This window comes from Rhinopithecus roxellana, chromosome 8, assembly GCF_007565055.1.
Source record: "Rhinopithecus roxellana isolate Shanxi Qingling chromosome 8, ASM756505v1, whole genome shotgun sequence".
NCBI classification, from domain to species: domain Eukaryota; kingdom Metazoa; phylum Chordata; class Mammalia; order Primates; family Cercopithecidae; genus Rhinopithecus; species Rhinopithecus roxellana.
In genome coordinates, this window is record NC_044556.1 from 48,194,342 (window position 1) to 48,199,031 (window position 4,690).

General features: G+C 52.7%; 1 pseudogene; it reads left to right on the top strand.

Moving 5' to 3' along the window:
• Positions 1-3,189: 3,189 nt before the first annotated feature.
• On the top strand, positions 3,190-3,331 carry LOC115899308 (annotated as a pseudogene).
• The last annotated feature ends 1,359 nt before the right edge of the window (positions 3,332-4,690 follow it).

The window sequence follows — 4,690 nt, forward strand, 5'->3', positions numbered from 1 at the left end:
TGTCGTTATGGCTTGTGTAGGGAGGGCTCAGCCAGTTTATGGTAATGGGTGAGCTGCAAGTGCTTCAGCATTGCTTATCTCAAGGCCAGTGCTTGTTTAGCTAGAGAAAAAAAGGAAGAAGAAAGAAATCTGTGGCAATTAGAACATAGTTTATTCTTTAAGTTGAGGGGTGCATGACTTAACTTTGCCTCACATGGTCTTAGGTCTTGTTTATAATATAGTATCTTACTATGGTAAGGAGTCTGTTCTGTCAGTCTTATGATCTCTATTTTAACAATAATGCTGGTCAGTTGTGTCTAAACCACAAAAGGGAAAGAGTATAAAGACAGGTGTCTGACCTTCCAAATACTGGCCAGGAACTCAGTCTTTAAGACTTCTCTGGGGTCTCCTTGACCAAGAAGGGGTCTGTCTAGTTGGTTGGGTGGCTTCAGATTTTAATTTCAGTTCTCAAAACATTTAGTTTGATGAAATTTTGCCATATTTTTTCTTTATTTTTAAAGCCTGTTCTATTCTATAAGAAATCTTTCTGCTCAGGATAGTGAATGTATTCTCATCTCTCTATGTGTTCCAGAGTTTTAGTTTTAATTTTTAAATATATGACATCTAAAATTCTACTCCTAACCAAAACATTCTTGGGAGTTACCAAGGACAGCTCTAAAAATCTTCCATAAATGGTCCTGAAAGAACTTACTGGAATCCTGGGCTGCAGGGCACAATGGCTTTAGTGCACCTCTGTTGTTAAGACTATTTAGAAATTGTCTTTGTAAACCCATCAGGCTGTTTAAAAATCAGCAATTTAGGGCTTGCATGCAACATGCAGTTATGCAGCAGCTGTAGTGGCCCATAAAGCTTCTCTTCAACTGACAGGCCTGAAACTCCAGGAGGGGCGAGAGGAGCCTCGTTGAGCGAACGCAGCCCTCTGCCTGGCTGGCCCTGGTCAACAGGCTCGGAAGAGGCCGATTTGGAGGACAGAACGAAAGAAAAGACCTAAAGGTTTCGAATCTCATGATGTCAAGATGTTAAAGCCTAAATCCTAAGGTCCGACTGTGAGGGGTAGCGAGGGTGTCTCGAGCTGGATCGATCCTTGAGCCTTCACCTGGAGAGTCCTCTGCACAAGTTCAGAGAGCAGGACAACTGCGCACCAGTGGTTCTCAACAGGGGGCAGCTTCGCCCTCACATGTCTCTCCCATCCCCACTGAGACGCTAGGTCACGACTGGGGGAAGCGGGAGGGAGAATGTTAACACCCTGACATGTATCTAGTCAGCGGAGGCGACGGATGTTGCTAAACACCTTACAATCCACCGCGGGAGGGCACCCCCCTCCACCGCGGGAGGGCCCCCCATCCACCGCGGGAGGGGCCCCCCTCCCCCACCCCATCTCCACCCCGAAGTAGCCATTCCGCGGAGGTGGAGAAACTTGCAGTGTAGATCAATGCCCACGCACTTGGCCGATGGGAAATCACGAATTGGCGACCAGTTGGATCTTGGATCTGAGGAAAAATCTCCAGCGTCAGAGGGAACTCTCCAAGTTTTGCCCGGAGCAAACGGAAGGGTGGCGTTGCCATCGCCTAAGACGGGAAAATGGCAGGTGTCACAGGTTGCAGGGGAAGGTGGGAGACCAGTTGAGGGCCCCGGAGCCTTCCTGGAAAGAGTTTCCCATGCAGCCCGTCTCGGTTTCCGCATCCGTCTGAGTCCTTTATGATCTTGGGGGTGCCGGGGTCTGGGTCCTTTATGATGCAGAGGGTATCCCCGTCTCACCCCGGGCCCCTCCCCGCTCCCGCCTCCTCCTGGCAACCCGGTGCGCGGCTCCGGCCCTGGCGACCCGCGACGGTCTCTCCACTTGCTGCCTCCTCGCAAAGGCGCATCTCTAGGCCAGTGGTGAGCTGCGGCGGGGTGGCTGCAACTCGCTCCAGGACTCGGGACTCTGGCCTTGGTGCGCCTCGCGGAGCCCTCGGTGTGTTGAGACGACTCCAGGAGCAAAGAGCGACCCTCACAAAGCCCAAGTCCTCCCAGAGCACAGCGAAACTGTCGTTTTAGACTGAAGAAGGGAGAGAAAGCACCTTCCCGCGTCTCCCTGGTGGTTTAGTGGCTAGGATTTGGCGCTTTTCACCGGTGCTGCCTGGGTTCGATTCCCGGTCAAGTAATTGTTTTGCCTTCCCACGGGAATCTTCCTTTATTACACTGTCAGCCGGTCCTGCTCCAAGGGCCAGATGCAGAACAGCCTCCGCAGCGAGGGGCAAACCCGGGCGAAGTAGGGCAAGTCGTGGTGGACCACCTCTCACGACACACTGCTCATATTTATGTCCGTGTCCTTTATCCGCAGACGCGGCTTTAGAGAGCGACTGAGCGTCTCGCACAGCTGTACACAACAGTGCAGAGATGCCAGCCCCCGTGGAGGTGTACCCAATAAGCCCACCCTCTTTGCCGCCGCCGCCACGAGGCGCCTATCTGGCCGAGATGCGAATAATTAAGAGAGAGGCCAAGCCAAGTCGTGGCGTTTGTGCGTGCTCTGGACATGAGCACCGGCCAGTCAGCGGAGCCTCCTCACCCCCGTTCGCAGCTAACGTTCGCAGCTTAGGCCTTCGGAAGAGGCGACTGGAGGCGATGCCCGCGAGGTTGGGAGGAGGATGAGCAGCTGGTGAGGTCCTCAACGGTGGTCCCATTTGCTGATTGAGCGGTAGAGGGAGGCGATGTTCGCTGAGCCAACAAAGACAGCAGGTGGAGTAGGCACAAATGGAAAACTGTTGCCGGTGCCCCAACAGAAGGCAGGTGTGAAAACCAGCACTAGGACGTCGAAGTGATGGTCTCACAGTTAAATCCCACAACGTCTACACTCCACCAAGCACTTGCGCACGCTCCCTATTTTCCATTCAGTACTCCCAAGAGGGGTTCGGACGAACGCCGCGTCCACTGTGAGCTCAGGGGAGAGCGGGAGCCAGGGAAGTGAAGTGCACAGACTGGGCAGAGGCGGCGGGCAGAACCGCGGGTGTGAGAGTGCGCGGTGGCTTGCGGGGCGGGAGCCGGTGCTGAAAGGCAGCCTGGGTTGTCTTGTGGGGTGACTGTCGGTGGAATCTTTGTTTGAGAGTAGTTTGGAAGAATGGCGAGGGGCGGCAGTGGGTAGGGTGGTGACCCTGAGCGTCAGGCCAGGGCGAGGTGGCTGTGCTGTCGCTGCAGGGCATGCGCTCATTCCCATTTACCTGGCAGGGGAGAGACCGGTCACGAAGGGGGTTCTCCCAGAGTGAAGCTTCTTCATCGCACTCTAGAGTTGCTGATCCCTGTGATTTCCTCAATGTGAGAAACGGTGTTTGTGCTAGAAGAGGGCTGCCCTCTTTACCTAACATAACGGGGTTCAAGACTGACATCGCCTCACTCCCACCCGAAAATGTTTACGTGGCTTCCTTGTCTCTTTTTCTCTGTCCTAAAGTCGCCCCATCCTCACACTCCCTCATTTTTTTCTTCCACACTCTAGAGTATCTCTCCCTCTAATTAAAAGTTCCACCAAATATTTGAAATATCTCAACCAGAAAGACTGCAATGAATACATTATTTCATTCGTGGAAGCTACAGACCAGCTAGGTGAGAGTTGCTTGATATTTTCTGCTAAACGGTGAGGCATAGAGCACTTCCACGGTTTCTCTTTGGGCCTTTGTTTATGTACTGTTGGATTTCCTTCTTTTCCCCTGACCGTATGGCACTGTGGGTCCAGCGGTAAACCCTGCTTTTGGCTTTCTGGCTGCAGATAAAGGCGGCAGCTGGTGCAGGAATTAAAGCAAACCAAAAGACACATGGGTTCGCCCCAGTGGGTCCAAGATTGAGTCTGACAGTACCAGGATTCGGATTAGAACAGAGGTTGCTGCAGGCACAATGCAGAGTACTAACCAGTATAGAATCCCAAAGCACCCCACACCTACTGCCTGTCGTTTTGCTTCCCCCCCCCCTTTATTTATTTATATATATTTTTTGAGAGACAGAATTTCACTTTGTCGCCCAGGCTGGAGGGCCGGGGCGCCATCTCGGCTCACTGCTACCTCTGCCTCTCAGGTTTAAGCGATTCTCCTGCCTTAGCCTCCTGAGTAGCTGGGACTACAAGCGTGCGCCACCACGGCCAGGTAATTTTTGTATTTTTAGTAGAGATGGGCTTCTACCATGTTGGCCCATCTTGTCTCGAACTCCTAACTTCAAGTGAGTGATCCACCCACGTCGGCCTCCCAAAGGGCTGGGATTACAGGCATGAACCACCGCGCCCGGTCCCCCGATTTTTTTTAAATGTAAAAACATTTATGCGATTTTTACCTCTTTATTCTTGGGCAGCTACAAGTTCTTGTGATTTTCTCTCACGTCTTCTCTCCATTCTGATACATGTCCCATCTTCTCTGCATCCAGCCGGTTCCCTCTGCACGGCCATTGTCTCGTCCTGGTCTCCGCTGCTTCTCCCTCCTCCTTTTCACCTTTTCCCTCTTTCCCCCTCCCACCCCACCGACCCGATCTACTGAAGTCGAGTTGAGTGAGGGGAGAGCAAGGGGAGAAGATGATTGCCTGAAGGCGGCTCAAGAAAACAGAAAGAGCTACTGTGAGAGCCGTCGGGGTGTTTGGCTTCCCTTAGGCCCTACTAGGCTCAGACTGGGGTCGCAGATCCAGGCATTTCCAGAGGCACTGGCTTCTGAAGCAGGCGAGGGTCAAGGCAGGTTGA